The sequence below is a fragment of the Falco punctatus genome (genome assembly GCF_963210335.1).
Source record: "Falco punctatus genome assembly, chromosome: 11".
Classification (NCBI taxonomy): domain Eukaryota; kingdom Metazoa; phylum Chordata; class Aves; order Falconiformes; family Falconidae; genus Falco; species Falco punctatus.
In genome coordinates this window covers 15,447,551-15,467,949 of record NC_137591.1, presented here as the reverse complement: position 1 = coordinate 15,467,949, position 20,399 = coordinate 15,447,551, and the positions used below count along the sequence as shown (strand labels likewise).

At 41.0% G+C, this 20,399-nt stretch overlaps 1 protein-coding gene across 17 annotated transcripts in view; it reads right to left on the bottom strand.

Annotated features, from left to right (window-relative positions):
- The window catches only part of ADGRL2 (adhesion G protein-coupled receptor L2), a 404,716-nt gene that overhangs the window by 160,689 nt on the left and 223,628 nt on the right, over nt 1-20,399 (bottom strand). For 3 of the 17 annotated variants that reach the window (XM_080406964.1, XM_080406965.1, XM_080406959.1), the window contains exon 1: nt 1,404-2,951. The exons of 3 other annotated variants lie outside the window; for them this stretch is intronic. The gene's annotated coding sequence lies outside the window, so the exon portion shown is untranslated. Of the gene's footprint in view, nt 1-1,403; nt 2,954-3,274; nt 19,724-20,399 lie in introns of those variants that run through there. 11 more of the 17 variants (XM_080406951.1, XM_080406953.1, XM_080406967.1 and 8 more) reach the window with 6 other exon arrangements.

Sequence of the window (20,399 nt, the reverse complement as noted above, 5' to 3'; positions counted from 1 at the left end):
CAGCCCCCGCACAGCACCGTGCGGGCCATGCCCAGCGCGCTGGCGCGGGGGAAGGGGCTTCCCAAGCCCCCCTGGCGGGGGGAGGGGGGCGGCAGGAGCCACGCAGCCCTGCCCGGCGGAAAAGGTCACTTTTTCCCCTCGGAACAAGCCATTAATCAATGGAGTGTAATTGTCCCAGCGCTCGCAAGGGCTCTGCGGCGATGGGACCTTGTTTTTCGCTCGCATAATTGCCAAACAGCGAAAGTTGAGAAACATAGCCCGCATCCACCTCCCCATTTTACCCCTTTACAATTCCCTCTGCCCTTTGGGCCTCTGCTGGGAAGCAAATGGAAGACAAGCTGAAGTTTTCTCAATTGAGCCGGAGCCGAGAAACCTTTGATATGCTAATACCCTCCTTCAAACGGTAAGAATTCACACTTGCATTAATTCAAACAATTTCTGCGGAATGATGCGAAATGGCACCTCTCTTCGTGGCAAAGCAACAAAAGGAGGGAGCCGGGGCGTCTGAGGAAACCAAACAGCGGAACATTTGTTGTGCGCCCCCCCACACCCCACCCCGCACCGGGCAGCGCCGTGCCGGGAGACCCGCACCTGAGCACCGGCGGGTCCCGGTGCGACAAGCCACCGCCGAAGCCCAGCAGTGCTAGCGCAGACTAACAAGGAGATGTTATTTTTAGAGCCAGACACAGCAACTGAGGCTCATGACACACTCTTGTTTTCTGTCTCCAGATGGCCCCAGATTTCTACATGTGAAAATAAATAGAGATAAAATTAAAAAAAAAAAAAAAAAAAAAAAAAAAAAAAAAAAAGTTGTTCTCACTCCGCAGCCGACAAAGGGCAATTTACTGCTCTGCCCGAGGCCACCCCCCGCCCCGCACGGGCCGGTGGGCAGCCGCGGGGCCGAGTTACAAAAATAAACCCGCAACAGGTAATTATTTACCGAACGGATGCAACTTTCCCCGCTGCGCACTGCGCGCCGGGGAGCGCCGCGCCGAGCCGAGCGGCGGCCGGGCCTGCTCCGCGGGTCACCCCGGCCCCAAGGCGGGGCGGGCAGCGGCCGGGGGCCGCACCGACCCGCCGCGGCTGCCGCAGGCCCCTCCGCAGGGGTGGGGGTGGGGGGGCGGCCTGCGGGGGGGCGGCTCCGCGCGGGCGGACAGCGGCCGTGCGGGTCGGCGGCGCCGCGCTGCTGCCGCCCCAGGGCCGCGGCCTCGGCGAGGGGCGCGCTCCGGCTCCGGCGGGGGCCGGCGGGCGAGCGGGGGTGGGCAGAGGCCTCGGGCACCGGCAGACAAGGCAGACCCCGAAGTAAGCGTTTCCCCGCCGGCGGCTCGGTGGCGACCGGCCGAAGTGGGGAGCGGGCGCCATACGAAACGAGCGGCGAGGCTGCAGCGCGGGGCTCCGCTTACCTCTGTCTGGGAGCCGAAGGCGGGCCGGGATCTCTCGCCCCGGCGGGACCCGGGAGCCGGGTGACCCCGCCGAGCGCAGGGCTGCGGGGGAGCGCGGCGGAGTTAGTCCCGGGGCTCCGGCGGCGGAGCGGGGAGCGGGTGGGCGAGCGCCGGGCTCGGGCGGGGAGCGGGCGGCAGCTGGCTCTGCGGCTCGGCGGGCCGGGGCAGCGCAGAGCAGAAGGCGGCTTCTCCTCCAAGCAGCCAGCCGGGAGGCTTCTCTGGGGCTAAGTCAACATTTTCCTGCAGTTTCCGACACTCCGCTCCGCACGAAACGCACGATGCAGCCAGGCTCCCGCCCGCACGCACGAAAATAATAAATTAAATTTAAAAAAAAACGAAATGGAGGGGACGACGGGCGCAGCGCGCAGTGTGTGTGCCCAGCCTTCGGAGTCCTTTCTGTGCAACGATCGGGAGGCGATGCCAGCAGCGGGAGTAGCGGGGAACAACTCGAAAATGTTACAATGGACCCCCCCTCCTCTGTGTCTCTGTCGCTCGCACCGACTAGATTCACATCTCCCGGGATGACATTCTGGCCTCTGGCGGGATGCAGGTCCGGCCCCTCCTCGGATTTTCTCCTCTTCCTCCCGGTGCTGCTGCCCCGCCAGCGACTGGAGGCCGGCCGCTGAGCTAGTAACGCGCGCAGCAATGGGAAAAACGCAATACATACACACACACAAAAAAAAAAAAAAAAATCCCAATGAATTGTATCGCAGCCTCCTTTTTGCTCATGCACCTCTCCGTGTGTGACTGGGGATTGCGAAGTCCTGACACAGACTCTTCGCCGGCGCTGAACTGGAGTCACCTCCAGCCTCCTCCCCCTCCAATCTCCACCCCCTCTCCCTCCGCTCCCCACCCCTGGGCTCAGCTAATCATATAAACATATTATCACGTAGAGCAGCACCGACGAAGGACAATTTTTCCTCCCCACCCCCCCGCGCACCCTCCTCCCTTTCTTCCAGCTGGGGGGGTGAAGGCTAACAGCAAACGCCCGGCCGCTCGGCACCACAGGCCGAGCCGATGGGCTGCGCGCCAGCGCTGCCCGCTCCCCGCTCCATCGCCGCGGCTGCCGCGGGGCGCGCACCGACGCGGAGCCGCCCGCCCGCCGCCGCGGAGCCGCCGGGCGCCCCTGCCCGGCGCCTCGGGCCCCGGCGCTCGCCGGGCCTGGGGCCTCGGGCCTGCCGCCCCCCCTCACGCTTCCCGGCGGCTGCCGGCGCGCCGCAGGCCGGCAGGCGTCTCCCCGGCACTTTCTCCTTGGCCGTACCCTGCCGCGCCACCGCGCACCGCCACCGCGCACCCCAACTTGTGCGCCGGGCTCTGCTCAGGTGCTGCCGGGCCGGGCCAACGCGCTGCACCCACCGTGCGTGCTCCCCCCCGGCGTCTGCACCCAAAAATAATTCACCGGGCGGCGCGCCCAGCGGGCCAGAGCAGGCGAGGGGCGGGAGGCAGGGGGCTCCCGGCTCCCCGAGGCTTCCAGGGCTCTTTCGGCCCCTTCGCTGCCTTTCCCCGCACGGAGGCTGCCCGGCGCCCACCTGCCCAGCCACCTCCTTGCGCCGCTCCGCCCGCCCGCAGCAGCCGGCAGGGACGGCGCTGCTAAGCACCGCGCTGCGCTGGGGAAAGCGTGTCAGGACAGGGTAAACGGCACTTGGAAACGATTTAAAGGATACTAAGTTGACTCATTCCTGCGCTCAGATACAAAACGCAGAGTAGTAGCGCTGTTGCGTTTCTTTCCAAAAATCTGCTCTTAGAAACCAAGGTTTGGGGCTGTTGGCAGGCTTTTTCGGTCTGTTCCCCCCCCCCCGTGTTGATGCAAAATACTGAGGATCCGCGCTGACCTTTCAGGCTTCGCAACATGCCCGGTCCCCAGCTCTCAAGGTCAGGCAGAAGCAGCTGGGCATTAGGCAGGGCCGGTGGGCGCGGCGCGGCGGGCGGGGGCGCGGCCGGGGCGAGGGCCGGGCTGCGCGGCCGCGGGGAGGGACCGAGGTGCGGCCCCGGCCTGGCAGCGCCCCCCTGCCCCCGCCGCCCTTTGGGGCTTTTTTTAGCCGCCCCCTCCCTCCCCTGGCTGCGGCGCTGGGATGAAATCCGCTGGGCTGCGCCTGCCCGCAGCGTGGCACGCACGGGAGGGGACCAATGGGGCCCCATCGGCTCTGTAGGGTCCAAAGCACGTTGGCGATTCGGCTCGGAACACCCACACCACTGCAGGAAATCGGGATCGTTGCCTTTGTTAATGGCAAAGATTTACTTTTTAACATAATTACCTCGACTGCTCTGCATACCTGTGCAATTAACGTTCCTGCTTAGCAAAATGCAATGTGTATGAAGAGGGACGTGACACGGTTAAAAGGAAACTGGATCTATCAGCCCTTGCGACCTGAAGTGTTAGTGGGGAGGATAGCCTTGGCCCAGGCCTCTGTGAGAGCACATTAAACTTTCAACAGCACTAGCAATAATCCCAGGGATTAGTATTGAAAAATCACCACAAGATGGGCATGCCATAGCCTCACTGACCTTCCCCGCTGACGGTGCCTGTGGAGGGGACCGGGAATGGGGAGAGCAATCCCAGGCTTGTGGGCCCGGCGAGGTTGCTCGGCCATGGCGGGCGGCGCATCTTCCTGGGGCTGCTGTCAGTGGGGTTAAACCTGCACGCTGCCTGGCAGCCACGCTCAGCATGCCAGGGCAGGAGATCCTGTGTCCCTGTGATAGTTTGTACCTACTATATATAGTTAAAATATAGGTTACTGTGAGAGCAAAATGTAGAAAAGAGCAGGTTCTCTATTTTCTCCCTAGTTCTTTAAGTCCTTTGTGTATCCCTAGTATAGCTAACTGCCCTATCTTATTGAAAATATCCTCATAAATATCTCTATAAACCCTTAATAACCTCTTACGCATTTCTAATGGAATTAAATCATACAGGTATTTTAATGTGTTATATTAGAAACTGATTTTCATTGAAAGGGTTGGATGCATCTGTTATGGAAACATGCTTCTTTAAAAGAGGGTCACAGAAATAGAAAGACATACATATTGATTGGCTATCATTTTACCAGAGTTTTAAAACATATCATTAACAAATCCTACTTTTTTTTTTTTTTTTAATGTCACATAAATGTAATTGCGGATAAGCAGTGATAGCCTGGAAGTAACAGCCTTTTGCTTAGTTGATGAGAGCAGGGTTTAGCCACAAAACAGTTGAGAATACAAGAATTACATAGGGTTGGCAGTTTCCCTTTGAGAGGGTGTGAGAGAGAGGAATTCTTCTATTTCGAGCAAAATGTCTGTTGGTTTCTGTAGAAATTTTTTACCCACAAAAAGACTGAAAAGAACCACAGAACTAGGCCTTGTGTTAATATTTGCTGAAGTGGAAGTGAATTCACCTATGTGGATTCAACTGCAGGACTGACGTTTATTTTCCCCCTTTTCATCAAAAACTTCTGGAATCATATTTCTTTCTACATGCAGAAATGGAGTTTTACAACTGTAAGTTTTACAGCTCCAAGTTGTAAAACTGATTTTTAAACAATTGGGAAAAATGCAGAGACCTTTCAGCCATTGTTTCGAAAACACATGCTTCCATTAATTCTCATTAAATGTGGATTAAGATATGAGAATACCTGGCAGAGGTGTATGTTGCTTTGGCAAGTAAAATAGTATTATTCAAGTGATTAATTTTGCTTCACATGAAACAGCATCTGTTTCTTTAGAACAGGAAAATTGTAGACACATACACCCATGGCATACTTGAATCTCATCCTTTAGTTTTTACTCGGTCACAATTATTGCAAGATTTGCATATTAATACATAAAAAAGAATTATAACAAATCAAGTTTCTTTTCACCATTAAAGCTGCCTATTTACTTTTTGCCATATCCCTATAAAATGTGTATCTCATTCCATACATACTCCCCAAGTAAGTACAGACAAGTAGATTTTCCTTTAAAACCTTGCTTTGCTGCGACAGTGCAAAATAGCTAGCTTGAAAACACTGTGAGAACTCTTACAAGCTTAGCAAAATAATTTGATAGTATTTTATTTGCCCCTTTTACTAATGTTAAATTTTTGTTTTCATGTATGTTCTGTGTGTATTGCTCTCAAATTGCTTTGGTGAAACTGCTGGATCATGTCCTTGAAAAAATAAAAGCAAATTAATAGTAAATTTTTAAATAATCACAAGAACTGCGTATCAATTAGCATTTCTAGGGCCAACATGTAGGACACTGAGAACTGGAAAAAAATTCACTGTCAGCTTGTACTTGAAGAAGATGCATCTGATAAAGATGATTTAACTTGCAGAAAAAAATTGGCCAAATTATGAAGTCTGTAATACGAACTTGCAGACTCAACTAGAGGTTTTCTGCCATAGAATCACAGTTTACATCTGCCTATTTTTAAAAAGGTTAACTTAAAACGTTTAAATATCTTGATAAATAATATTTTGTATTGCCCTAAGTGTCAGTTCTCCCATGAGAAATGGTTTACACAGATTTTATGCAACCTATTTCTTTATTACTGGAGTTTTATGACTGAACTTTAAATACTAGCAACTGACATTTCCTCCTATCTGTGCATACCCTGTTGAATAGCGTATCAATGAACTTATAATTAGATATTAGTTGTAATGTTGTTAGACATAATGTTAGCAAAGACCGACAGAAGAGGTTGTATGTATGTAGTGCAGTAGCATCAGCTAAAGTTGGTGTGATATAAAGATGTGGTTTAATTGGTACAGCATAAAGACATGGGGTTTTTTCCATGGTACGTGGAAAAGTAACAAAACATTACATGATTTTACCATTTCAACACAAAACTGAAAAGTCAAAATTTTGTTTGTTTTATTTAGGAAAACCCCCAATTAATTTTGTGGACAAATTTATATAAATAAAGTGTGAATGATACAACCCATAAAAGAAAATATCCAGTGTATTGTCTTAAAAGTTTGGAAAAATATCTTGACAATTACCAGTCTTTTAAACTAAGTAATAGATTTTAGTGTCACTTCGGAAAAAAATGAAACCCATCAATAAAATAAGAGAATTCTGCAGCTGTTCCTAACAAATAAATGTAACATGAATTTGCATTTTACATAGTTTACTTCAGTAATCAGTTTTAATAACTCATAATCTATATCATTATTTAAGAAATGACAAAATCACTGACTTACTCATAACACTTGGTAATTGTTTTTAAAAATAAATTCTACACATGACTAAGGAAACACCCATTTCCATTTGCTTTATGTTAAATCAACATCTAACCACTCATGGTGATTTCATTCAAAGAAAACAGAAGGAACACATTAGCTGTGTGGTTAAAGAGATTGATGGGCTTCAAAGATTTTAACCATGGATGGTTTTTTCCCAACTGTAGAAACTCATGTTTTTAATTTAAATAGCTTCAAGAAAATGAAGATAATTTCATTCAACAAAGCTGTTGTTTCTTGTTTCTTAGACAGAAATTAATTTGATTTTGGTTAATTAAGTAACATTAGAAACAACCTTGTTCAGAGAAAATGCAGCTATGAAACAAGAGCATGCGTATGCCATATTAGCTAGGTATTCTGAAACAGAATTGTATCATGATAATAAATTTTGTATAAAATTAATAAACTATTTTTTTTAAATTATAATTAATAATTTTAAGAGATCAATGTGATTTTTACCAGTGACTTTAGATACAGGTTTTTATGTTCATGCTAAGACATTGCAGTTGCCCTTCTACTCTGAAAAGTGAATCTGGGGGAGCTTCAATAACGCTGGAGCTCAGTGTTGTTGAAGAAGTACATTCCTTACTTTGGGCTTTGGGTATTTATGGGTGTATGCTGGTGGAGAAAAGTTTACAGTTTAGTGCTGCAGGCATTTATAAAGGCCAAAGAGTTTTCAAGATTGAGCTGTTAGGAGTCACGTAGCAGAACACGTTTAAAAAGAGACGAGTACAATTCCCTGTTTTCATATGAAAAGCTCAGCACAGAAGCTGAAACGATCATACCAGAAAAGGAACTGCAGTGCTGAGCTTTTGGGGAAAGAGATATGTCATGAGATCCCAATTCTCCAAATAGTTTTGCACATTTCTAGGTTCCCTTTTCTCCAACTGCTGTATCTGCATAGGCATTACTTCTGCATTTCGGCAGCAAATGTTTTTTAAGGAAAGAAGCAAAGCCCAAGAGAATAGTAACAAATTAAATAGATTTTTCTATTTAAAATAAATGTAATTTTGCCTGGCAGGTAGGGAGGTCCTCCTCCTCCTTCCCCGTACACAACTATATTACACAATTTTGCTATGACTTTGCTAAATCTCTGTATCTCTTTCACCTGGTAATTTGCAGCCAGAGAAGTACCCGATATCTCAGACTGGCATATTTGGAGGTCACTGCGTATTCTCACCACCTCTCCTCAGCTCTTGCTACACAGCTGCTTGATATAACATAATGGGAGAAAGACCGGGTGTCTACACTAAACCCCTATACCTCCTATGATTTCCTTTATCAAACTCCAGTTGCAGATCTAGAACTTATACTCATTAGCTTGCTTTTAACTATAATATTACCCAGGTCCTTGGCCACTCTTCTGTTGTTTGTGTGCCGCAAACTGGAAGGTGATGCAAAACAGATGAACAGAAAATGGAGAATTCAAAGGCAAACCATTGTATTTGCAAGTATGAATCCATGAAGGCTTTTCATTTCTTACCCAAGCATCTAATACAATCGTCCTAGGCACTATTAAAATCCATGTCCTTGATGACATAGGCTAAGATTTGAAGAGATATTAATCTTTATCTGCACAGCTGTACAAACCCATAAAGACTTAGATGCCTACATTGGGGGTGAGGTTAAATTTACTTTTTTGAGAAGTTATGGGATAAAATACATCAAATTCTTGGACCACCAACCAGAACACAGGCCTCCCCATTCCAATTGATTGCCCAAATCATTGAGCTACAGAGTTGTATTCCCTCTGGTGCTCTCTCTTTCTAGCCCAGTGAATCCTGAATAATTTTCTGCGGGGTGTATGAGTTTAGCAGAAGTGGAGAGTATCTCCATCTCCAGTCAGGGTGTGGGTTAGAGAACTGTTTAGCTGGGGAGAAATACACGTTTGAATCCTTTCAGGCAGAGGAGAGAACTGATCTTGTTTCACACACTTTGGACAAGTCTCTTAACTGCTCATTGTAGAATAAAGCTACACCTTCAAAAGAAAGTGGTGATTACCACTGGGTTTAGTGACAGGCTAACTGTGTTGTTGGGTGTCAGGTGCCCTTACAGTATGACTGTCACTTTCAACTGCTCAGCTTTGTTTTACAGCTTGCCTTGGCAATGATGTTGGTGCAGAGCTCCTTAGTCTGGTTTATCTTGACTAAAGCAATATTTGGCATGATGAGCATTACCACTGTAGGAAAATTTAATGTAAAAACATGGAAGTGCCTTTTGAACAGAGGCATCTTCCCCAGGTAGGCAGCATTGAAACAGGTTTTTTTCAACTTAAGAGCTTAAATTCCTTCCATGTTTCTCTTTAGGAGTCTTGTTGTTGGAATTCTGTACGATGCCTACATGAAAATCTGGTCCATGGTCACAATAATCAAGTTCAGAGATACGGTAGTAGGTTATGAACCAGAAAGAACAGGGTGCTCATGATCAATCAATCAGGAACAAAAAAGAATCTCCCACTGGGACTTCCACACGTCATGATTGTAACTTTCAAATTCCCTTATCAAATGGCAAGGCGTGAGAGCCATATTTGCTTCCAAACTTGCATATTTCAGTTCCCATTTACTGTTTTCCCAGTGTGCTACTAGGTGTTAATCTGTAAGAATAAGTGGGGTTTTTTTTGTCATTTTCTTTTTAAATTTAGAATACTCAATTGGTACCTTTAATCAAGACAATGTATAAGTTGTGCTTTTTGTACAATTCATCTGGTTCTGCTTCTCAGTTTCCCATGCAACTCTGGAAGTGCTCATAACCTGAGTTGATTGGTTATACTTGCTTTGATTTTGTTTTGGAGTTTAAACCAAGGACTTGGTCCCTTATATTTTTTTATAAGAATGTATTTTTGCCTCTTGGTACTGATTGCCATTGAAATGCCGACAGTTATGTGATTGGCTCCCTCTGGAGCAGGTACCAGAGATGCATCATGTATCACTGGTCAGAGGGCCTAGAAACAGCAGCAAATTCAGTCTCCCCCCCTCCCCACCAACTCTTAACATCAGCACTGCTTTGCAATCCATCTCAGCTGGCATGGGCAGAGCATGGAGGGGCATACCCAGATTTGTTTCCAGGCTCACATCTTCTAGTTCACATTTTGTCATGCTTGTGTTACATACCAGGTGTAACTCTGGCAGCTGTAAGAACAGTCATTTTCCTTCACTGAAACTGCTTATAAAAGCCTCTGTTTCAGTAATGATTTGTTATACATTACAAACACCTGCAGCACATGGGAATTAATATCACTAAAGTATAGGGATCAAAGATATTCCACCTTTTTTTCTTTAATTAAACGATCATTTACTTCTGACAGACCTCAATGTTTTTGACAAATAGTATTTGAATCTGATTGAAGGTATGGTTACGCCTTTGTAAAAACACTGCAGTCAGAGAATGATATTACTACCATGCTCCTGTTGTGAGGAACATCGATTGACTGCTTAGTACTACTGCTAATTATAAATATTAAAATATAGTCAATAATTAATTAGGATGCTATTCCCTACCTTACTATGAGCACTGGCTACCGTTTGTTGAATAATCAGCACCAAAATATGATCTTTTCATATTCTATCTGGTAAATCATAGTACTACATTTAATATATCCTTAAGACAACACACTTAACCTTTTATTGCATGTTTGGAAAGCAAAGTGATAACTCCTTATGCATTTACACAGGAATGGGAGAATTTCCTGCATATGCAACTGCCGAATCTTACAGAAGAATAAACCGTAAATGTGCACTGTACCATTGAGGTGCCCAATTTGGCCTTTCTGTTTTCTTTTCCCGTCACCTCTCTATATTGCTACATTGGTTTAATTTGCTTTCTTTAGAATTTTTGTTGATACTAAAATTAATGTGCAAATTCCTTATCAGTTGTATATATTAATGTAATTCCTCTCTCAAATACAGCTCATTGAAATTAGCACTGGTAAAAGGTGAGATACATATTCATACAGTCATTTCCATAAATCCCATTCAGCTTTATGCACCCTAAGCTTTAATGCAAAGCATCTACTACTGCAGGTAATTTTAGCACAAGCAAAACAGCACTTAAGTGACATCTGACTTCCCAAAGACTGGAAGTCTTTTTAATAAACAGATTATTGGAAGAGAAAAAAATTCTATAATAAATTACATTTTTGACATTGTAATTTTTATGAATAAAGATTTACTTTAAATATTCTGCATATCTTAACTTCACTACTTAGTGCAACCCAGTTTTGAGTTTCCAAGGAATTTATTGGTCAAAATTTATCACCTTACAGTCCATTATCATAGTAAACCTTACAAATTAGACCTTTTATTACAGTGCTAAAGTTGGCAGACCAACTCCATTCTGCCTTGCAACTGAATTCAACTATGTTTTCACAAAGATTAGTAAATATATGGTAATAGATTTGTTTCCTTTGGGGAAACTAGTGTGTTTACAACCAAAAGTTGAAAACAGTGATGCATTTCTCCAACAAATCGCACACAATTGGTTCTTTGCAAGTCCTATAAATTGTGCATGATGCCAAATTTATGATACAGTATAGTATAGTATAGTGTATTAATCTGTTAATAAACTAAACTTATCAACAAGAATTATAGAATGAAGCAACTTACAGTGTACACCCTAGACCAAAAAGTAAATTTTATTAAAAAACCTATATACTGAAAACTGATCTATGCAGCACAACATTTTTATCAGTTCTAGTGACAAAAATATCTTTAAAATAGGTTGTAATATGCATATTAAGCCTCAAATTATTTATTTGGATTATACAACGCTAGCTATAACAAAAGCCATTAGGTCAATATCTGTATAGGTTTGGGAAATTAAGGCATCATCTATTCCTTGTTGTGAAAGACATTTGCTACTAAAAATATAAATAGAAATCTACAAGGTGCAGGTGCAGATTCTACTTAGCAATGCAGCTCTGTTTGTGTAAGTGATGTTTTCCCTAGTAAACAGAGGAGCTGCAAGGTCATGAAACAGACAATGGCACATATCTCTCAGAAAATTATGCTTCACTGTACAGACTTGCAATTTTTATATTTCCCTTAGCATAATGCAGCAACACATTGTGACTTATAGCAGTCTCTATTTTTCACAATTTTCCAGTTAATGAAAGTAATGTTTAAATACTCTGAAGTTAGATTATTAACTTCTACAAAATAGAAACAGATGTGTGTCTTAGTATGCCATTAAATTTATGATTTACATAGTATTCTTGAATACAGCTGAGCAGAGGCCAATGATTCTAATTTGCTCTAGATTTACAATAACCTGATCTGGTTTTTGTAAGTACTGAAACACTTTAAACAAAATTAGAAAGCCATTGTGCTTTGTGTGATTAAAGATGCAATTCCCTTTGGGGTAATGAGAAGAGTTAGAACATGTTTCTTTCTTTATGGATGTTTCTATTATAAACATGAGTACCATATATTATGTATTTTTGTTACTATTTCCTTGTTTTTAATTATAAAATAAACTGATTGAGCTGTACTGGAGTTACACTGAAACAATGCCAAAATCTAGCTAAAGAATGCATACAGAGGTTCATAAAAATCCTTAAAATTCTTCGGAGGGTCTTAAGATCTTGTTAGAAAAATACTAGTTCCTTATAGTCTGCAGAGACCTAAAAATGTCTCTGATTTGAAACTACACAATTTAAAGATTTGCTTGAAAAGCTAACACATTTCTCTACTTATTATAATATGTTAATGCACAAAATTTTACAGGACAAAGGTTCATAGTGATATACATCTGGAAATATGGGTTTGGTGCATGTAATGGCAGAAATGACAACAGCAATGAGTGTTATAGTTTAAAACATAGGGTATCTATGGGTAGACATAACATGTTGTTGCTGCTCTAAATACTGATTTTTTTTTCAAACAGAGGCAAAATGAGATTAGATATATCTGATAGAAGTAAGTGCCATGAGAGAGGAATACCTTGTGTATGAAGAGTTAAGGCCTGATTCAAAGATTCCGAAAATAGTAAGTCAGGCCATAAAGATGTATGGGTTCAGGGTTAGCTAGAAATTAAGTATTTCCAAATTCTAATCTATGACTCTACAAAGGATTTCTATTGTGGCCAAAATGTATGTCATTCAGCACTGTAATTTACTTTTCACATGGAAAGGTGACGTAGCAATGAAGTGTAAGCATCTGTTTCATAGAGACTTTCTATAATAATTTTTAAGGCTACCTCAACTATTCTTTGCATATTGCTCCCCCAAATATCAAATAGATTTTATGAATGTAGAAGTACTGAACCAGGCCTTTAATTTACATAGTACCTGGAATATTATATTATTTCATGCTTTGTGTTATTAATTTGCTATTTTACATAATGCCTTGAAGATAATATAGGCTGAGTATTATATATTCGTATTGAATCATACTACAATATATGTATTTATATTTATCTTTACCTCTGATGAAATGTTTAATATTATTAATCCTTTCATTTTAATTATATTTAATTAACTATCATTAAAACAGGAGCATTACCTTTTAATAAAAATTTAATCATACATTTACTCATGCACGGGATCAAAACGCTACACACAGATGAGATGTCTTAAAAGTGATTGAATGCATTCGGTTTGTTTGGTCACTCACTCTTGCAGTGCACTTACAGACTGCCATTTGTGCTTCGCTCAAGAGATCTCCAAGGGTAAGCTCCCACCCTCCTGCCATGTTCTTTGACTTGGGATTTCAGTGTTAGACAATTGTACAGGCTGAGCCACAAGCATAGCTCTCAGCCTGTGTGTTGCTCCAAATTCAGCTTTCAGTTTTACCAGTGCACCCCCTGATAGCTATAGCATATGGTCTGTTACAGGTATTTTTGCATTTGGCTGTGGATTGGCGTAATGCAGCACTGGTACAACTTTTGACCCAGGCAGACTGATGTGCACATATTTCATTTTAAGAAAGGATGAGGATCACTATGAATTTTTGCTGGGGCATGTGACAACAGCAACTGGAATGAAAAAACGGTAGGAGAAAAGATTTCCATCATATACGGGAGGCTGAAGTGCATATAACTGGACTAGTTTTGTGGTCTCATGTGAACTTTCTGGGAAATATTTCTATTAAACACATAATTACCCATACAAGCGGCGTTAGGCTGACAACAAGAGATTGGCAAACATATTAACTAATTCAAGTTTAAGTTGTGTCTAGGGAAGAATTAATATTATAGAATTGTTTCCTTCTTGAAAAAATGAATATGTATATGGAATAAATTACTGATAGGAATGAATGGCATCAGGACATTGGAACCTCATGCTTACTTTTTTACCTGTAACTTAACATAAGCTGAGGCCCCACTTCTGCAAATGCACAGGTTTAGGTGAGCAAACTTTTGCTGAACCAAGACTGTATCCCCAGTCCTATAAATATGCCTGTTAAATCTTATCAACAATATTAATCTGGAAATCTCAGATATAGGGAAATGTGTCCTCTTTATGTCTTGCATTAAAATTGATGGTGAGTTTTGGAGAAGGAGCTTTTAATTGTTCTGGTAAAGACATATTAACTCACTGAGCCCCAAAGTATGGAATTGTGTTTGCAGCAAACTTGCTCAAGGAGCCCTGTGTGACTAACTTGGAGACTGGAAGTAAAAACTGCAGATGAGAATTCCATATGTCTGAGGCAAAGCACCTGAAAGGAAAGCTCACATTTTAATGACAGAGCATGGGATGGCCATTATAGGAATATATTGTATTGATAAAAAGGGAAAACACCTGGTCAACAAAGGTTTTGTAATATTTTTTCATATTAGTTATTTTAAAGTCATATTAAGCTGTCGGAAGACTTTGGTTCATTATGAACACTCTGTTTCTTAAAGATGCTCGGTGAGTCTGGATGTACTTAGCATAATTTATTTTCCAATCGACTCTGAGTTGCCCAGACCTACTTCTATTGAAGTCAACTTTTTTCTTTTTTTTTTTTTTCTTTTTTTTTTTAAAGAGAATTAAATCAAGTTTAATTTTTCTTCAAAACCAGACATGGTTAGATTTCTTAATTGTCAATTTTCTTCAAACAATTGCTTCATGATGTTTTAGAAAAATTGAAAATCCAATAAATGTTGTGATTCCTTATATTAAAGCCCACTCTAAAAACATTTGTTTGGTGCAATTACTTAGCACCTCAGAATAAGTGGGAAGTTCAAACCTGTATTTATATTAGTTTAAAACCTTCATAATGTGATTTAAAATTACCTTATCCCAAACTACATTTAAATCTCAAATGGGACGGTATTTTAAATGTTTTTGTGGCTGTAAGGCTTCATACATTAGACAAATACTAACTAAAAATAAAACAGACCCTTTTCTACTCTTTTCTTTGTATTTACTGGAGCTGTTTCATATTAATATTGACATGGGCAAGACAATGCAACAAACTTCAGAGCGATAAGAAGGCCATTTTGCAATGGCTCTTTTGTTGAGCTATGAAGCTGTGTAGAGAAGGGCAAATTTTGACTATTCAGTTCTCATCATTCTAATCGCTCTCTACTGCATAAGACTCAGGTCAGAAGGTTTAAGTGTCTAAAATCTATGGGCTGCTTGTTTTCAGAAAAACAATAGTAAAAATCGGCAGGAGAACTTTCCATCTTCTGACAAGACATTTTTTACTTATGCAGAACTGGGCTTTGTTGAAGAGCTTCTGTCTTCATTATTTAATTTCTTTGTGGAGCTTATAGTCAACATGATCCCGTTGAGTTCTTTATTTAATATGTTTCAGAACACAGGACACCTGCTGACTTCTTTAATAACGAGTTGTCCTCAGTTGGCTTGTATGTGAAAACTGTGCAGCAGAGGCAAGTAAAGAATAACCTTAGACATTAAGACTGATTCCATTAAAAAATAAAATAAAACTATGTCCAGGCTCCACACCCAGAGTCCCTAAAATAAATTTGCAAGGGCTTTTCACAGCATGGAATCCAGGCGGATTTTTTTTAATTGAATTCTGTTCTGTGTAAGCGCAGCTCAGTAGAATTCAATTTCTATGTAGGCTCCCAGGAAAGAAATACATGCTAGGTATTTTTATTGGTAATGTTTTGGATTTAATTTCTTAAAGTACTATTTAGATTTGATTGTGGACAGAGTTGCTAGTGTTTACCTTTACACAGTGTCATGTGCCTTTTATTGGAGAAGGGGATCTTTAAAAAAGGATTGGCTAAAGCACAGAAATCTAACCATGAATAAATTCTGGGGCTTTGTATTGTATTAATAAGGCTCAAACTCTACTTCTTTGTACAAACCCTATGAATTCGATGGAATATCTCCATATTCCCAGTTCAACATTTATTTTTTGTCCCACTTTAATATATTTTCCCTACTTTGTTGGAAGACTGTTTCACACCTTGTTAGGTGAAGTGTGGGGAAATACTGTTATAGATGACTCAGGGAAGCCCTACAGTCTCAGTTCGTAAGTAAGGGAAGAAACCTTAATAAGATCAATGAGTCATCCTTCTCCTCTGAGTGGATGGTAACTAAAACAGAGAAATCAGGCTTTGACCGATTAGTGTATCTTAACTGGCTCTATTCTGCACTCATTCACATAATTTCTCCCATAATTCTTTCACTTTTGATGAAACACCTTATTTTACTACAACCCATAAAATTCAGATGATGAATAAAAAGTATCTCACAAATGGAAACTACACTCAGCCACTGTTAGCTCACACTCAGGTTGTTTTTCTTAGTCAATAGAATCTTAACAAAATGCTTTTTGCCTTACAACTATGAAGAGAACTGTTGCAAACTGATAAAGCAAGATGTTAAAACAGATAAACTTTTTATTTTGTTTTTTTTAATGTTAATCCTTGATTTCATACAAAGAAATACCCTGAACCAGAGGTTCAGCCTTGTTAATAATTTCATGTTACAATCAATAAATTAACCAGTCTTTATCCACACTTGGTGTGATGTGAAGGATGCTCACCTGATGAAGGAACATGTGCTCCCACCTTGGATTCTGTCACAAAATGTGGACCTAATCCAAAGTACACCTGAATCTGTATTAGAAAACAGAATCTGCACTGCTTGTGTTTAAATCTACTTCCCTTTTCTTTAAGAGGAAATGTATCAATTTACTATCTTGTCTACTATATATAATCTATATTATCATTATACCTGCCTCTCTATATTCTATATTACATATTACATGTTATCTATTGCCTATTTATTATATTGTCAAATAATCTTTAAGTACTGGGTTAGTAAATTATTATGTTTAATTGTGTGGGTTTTATAGATAAGCCTGTTGATATGTGTGTAAGGTTTCTTAAGAGTTTCGTTAAGTTTGTCAGGAAATTAGGATACGGTAAAGATATATGTCTTTTTCAAATCTGTCTTGCGACATCTTGTGCACACAACCTCTTTTCAAATTCTCCTTATGAATAACCATTTTGTATGTGCTTAAATCACATTTCAGTTTTCTGTAGACGGTTCTTAATACCTGACGTATACCATTGCTAGTTTTGTAAACATGTTTTCACTGTTACTTACAAGAACTGAGACAAATCAACAGCTGATCTGCGGGATGACAGTGGCAAGGACAGCCTGTGCGTATGATTATCAAAGGGTTCAAGTCAGGGTTGATACTGGACAACGCACAGAGCAAAGGGCAAACCCAACCCAAAGAACTTCATAGTACTGCCTCCGTCTGAAGTTGCACAAGGTTTCCTTTTCAGCCTCGGTGTTGCTCAAGTGTCATGGGAATGGCGGGGGGCAGGGGTGGGGAGCCAGCGCTGAAGGCAGCAGAAGCCTCCCAAGCTGAAGGCTCACAAACCACCGCAGCTTCAGGCAGGAACGGGTCTGCGGGGCCGTTGCACCCTGTATCTGCCTGCAACCACAATCCACCTACAAGGCGCTGATGGATTTAGGCCTGAGAATTAACAGAGGCAAAAATATTTGTGAATGCATACCGGCTAGGGATTCAGTTGGGCTTTGGGTCTGATTTCATACCAACTGGGAACAGAAGTTGTGCAGGTAGCGTGGAGCTGCCCAGGCTGTGAGCCTTAGAGCTTGCCCGTCCCTGCAGCTCCCCGCAGCCAGCTTATCAGGGTGGCCTTCGGGAGGAACACTGCACTCCCCAAAGATTTTTTGTCATAGTTCGTCTTCATTTTATTGTAATTCTGTATGGTGCAGCTAAGCTGTTCACAAGCAGACAAAATGATATCTATTTTTCTACTTCAGCTCATGTCTCTTCTTCCTGTGCTCCATACAATTATTTTGTAGCACATGAGGAAAAATGTTTATGTTCTGTCTAATTCAGTCTAAATAAAATGTTAAAAGGTGACAATCTCTTTAAACATTACTGATCATTACTTACAAAACTATATTTTAAAATTGTGAAAACAAATGCTTTGACCTTGTGAGCTATGGAAATATTTAAAAAACAAATCTGCTATGCTTTTTTGGCTAATAGTTGTGATTTGCATAGTTGAACCTTGAATGCAGTCATAAATAGCTACAGAATCCAGCTTGGCATAATGCCCAGCAACGTTAGGGTGCCAGACAAAAAATCGGGTCAACCACTTACCAAGTAAGTCATTCTGTCTCAACAAGGTGACGTCTAACAAAGAAGCTACAAGGCTGAAGACAGATAACATATTCAGCTGCTGTTCAGAAAGACAAGAACTTTTCATTTATCAGGATAATCTACTACTTGTAATCAGTACACTGAGTGAACTCCCTCTTGTAAAAAAGAGAAAAGCCCATCAATTGTTTTTGCTAATTAAGATGAATATTATTCCTGTGAAATGAACCAAAAAGTTTTGTGTAACCAGAATCCCAAAAGAGATCTATAATATAAAATAATAATTGCACAGAGTTTTAATTGAGAGGAAAATGAGAACTACTTTTTGTCTTCTTCAGTTTTTAGCCAAGATGGTCTTCCACATTAGTAAGTCTTTTATGTTCTCAGTTTATCTAACATGATTTTCCATATATTAAAAGTTGTGGAATTAAAAATTCATGACAAAATGGTTATATGATGATATATATAATGAAATGCTACCGCTAAATGTTACATATTTAGGAATAATTTGAGGTAAAAGATAATTTATTAACATATATAGAAAAAAGTCCATTTTTAGATTAAAATCTAGATGTTGTGACTGTTCATAGTAATGTGTATTTAATCTTTATTCATTAAACATAGCTAGAGTTAGAAACGAGAGGGAAAGTTATTTTCTTAAAGTGATATTAATTATATTCAACAATTTATTTTCTTCTGTGATATTTATCTTGTTTTTAAGTTTAAAAAAAGCCTTGAAATGTTGAAAGGGAGTAATATGAGGAAGCTCAGTTTCCCATTCCATAAACAAAAGACATCCAACTTGAAAATATATTTATATTTTAATTAATATTTACATAAAGGAAATCCATAATTGGCAAAGTAACCTTGTATTCCGGAGCAAGTCAGGGAAAATTCATTTAGGTGTACATGTTTATACAGACAAGAATTAATTCTTCCCAAAATAGTCTAGTACTGTCTTTGTTGTAGCAACCCTTAAGGTCCAAGCCTTTTGTCCTATCTTCTTTGCTTATAGCATAAATCACACGGTTGGCCTCAAAATAAAAATAATTTCACTTAACGTGCAAATTTAGAGGTGTAAATTACCTCAAATCAGGATAATGGGTGAATACATTTGTTTTCATGAAAAATGAAATGTTGTGTCTCTCTTCTGCCCTTCCCCCAAGCCTTCTTCACAAGATCAGCCTCAGGCTGAAATGGTTTTAAGTAGACTAAATCTGCTGGTAAACACTTACTTTTGACAATATTATTGCCTAATGAGCATTGCAGAAAAGGGTGTATGCAGCCCAAGTGTCTGACTGTGGCTGCAACCTACATACGATCCTTGTGCCAAGTACCTACTGCTAATAGGCAAATATACACAAGAGACAGGCCCTTTGATGCTGTAATCCCAAACATACTTAACTGTCACATAGTTAATCTTTTTGATTAAAAATGACTCGAGTTCTTCTCGAACATTTTTATGTTTGTGGATGAAGGAGGTTAAATGTAGTTCTCATGCCTGTTTGGATTGTTTTTTTGTTTGGTTTGCTGTTTTTTTTCCCCAACCCTAGTCGTCCCTCGTCCCCCGTCCCCCCCCCCCCCCCTCTTGGTTCAACATGACTTTTCCCTCTCTTTAATCATAGATATGCCCCTGAAGGATCCTCAGCCCTGATACTTCTGAAATTCCCTCTGTTAGCAGGCAGGTCAAAATACATTGCAGACTTTGCCAAAGCAGACCTCATTGTTATTGTCAGAGGACTAGATCTACAAGTCATAAACAAGTATTTCAAAACAGCTTCACCTGCAGGTTTTACTTTCCTAGAAAAAAGTTTCAAAGAACAACTCTGACTTTCCATGTTCATCAGAAATCAAGTCATCATTCCTAAAGTTAACCATAAAACTTGTGGTTTGCTATTGGTTTTTCTTGAACACTGGCAACTTTGATACTGTTTCTATCAAAGACAGCAAGAAATCAGTCCCACATATTTTAAATCTATCATTGTTTTAAGCTCTTATGCATTAAAGTTTGTGAATACTGTCCTTTTTTAAAGGGTCTTGAGTTCCTTTTGGGATTAGAGGGAAGGTCTTTCAAGTGTAACCCTAAGAAGCAGTCACATTTTGAGTCAGAATTTGTGTTCTGATGGGATACTCTTTGAGTAATATTTCTTTCCACTTTAACAGTAGTTTCACTTCATGATGGTCTTCATCATGTTGATTTCAGACTACATTTTTATGTAGTGGGA